Below are 1,037 nucleotides of genomic sequence, written 5' to 3' on the forward strand. Positions count from 1 at the left end.
TCTGCCAAACCAGTGAGCTGAAGAAGGCAGCAGTCAGACTGTGCAAATAGGAAAGACTTGTTATCTGCCAAACAAGGAAAGGAAATTAAGTCAATGGGAGAACAGCAGCCAAGTGCCTGAATCACTTTTTAAAATGAGACATAAGCTTGTAAGTCGTATAGGTTATTTCTGAAGATTTACTGAAAGCTTGGAGGGTTTGTACAACACCGATCACAGTATGTTCTGGTCCACAACCACTGTTCCTTAGCACGACATTAGAGTAACTACTGTTAGCATTAGGCTGGTTAAAAGGCTGGGAGAAGGACTGCACTTATCACAAGCCCAGTTTCCCTCTGTGCCTGCCTCTCAGATGTTTAACTGGAAGAAACATGCTGCAACTAGCCTGCAAGTAAGGCAGTACCAGGAAAGGTTTTCAATTTGTATTTACATCGCTAAATCCCCACAATCCCTTAAAATACCTGCACAGAAAGTCACTATTTCAAATAACCTGCAACTACCTCAGCTGCAATTACCTATTTGCGATCCCCATCTTCCTGCATGCTGACCACAGAAATCAGAGAGCACTTTTGTTGACTGGAGCTCCCCAGAGTCCTGAGGATGGAAAAACAAATGTAATTGTGCTAACTTCTCATTCTTCCTTTCCGACAGCTCACTGTGGCTGTGGTTCATCCTACCCTCTATGGACATTGCCTGTACATCCACTTACTCCACCTTCTCAGACTCAGTGACATCACCATTGCTAACTCTCCCCTTTTTTTTTTTTTTTATTATTGCTTAATATTGTTTGATATGTTTGATACTCATCTTCTGTTTACCTTCTATTTAATACACCTATTCTCTTCCATCTCAGCAACATCTTTGATTTTCCTTATCACTATCTTCATCTTATGTTACACTACTGGAGAACAGATCTGTTTAACTTGGACATTCAACTTAAGTTCCCCTCTGCGCCAAGCTTTACCATTGCAATAACATTAATACAAATGGGGCCACTCTGGCTCTCAATTTTTTTTCTCTCTCACTTCAGTCCCTGGATT

The sequence above is a fragment of the Cygnus olor genome, chromosome 11 (genome assembly GCF_009769625.2).
Source record: "Cygnus olor isolate bCygOlo1 chromosome 11, bCygOlo1.pri.v2, whole genome shotgun sequence".
NCBI classification, from domain to species: Eukaryota; Metazoa; Chordata; class Aves; order Anseriformes; family Anatidae; genus Cygnus; species Cygnus olor.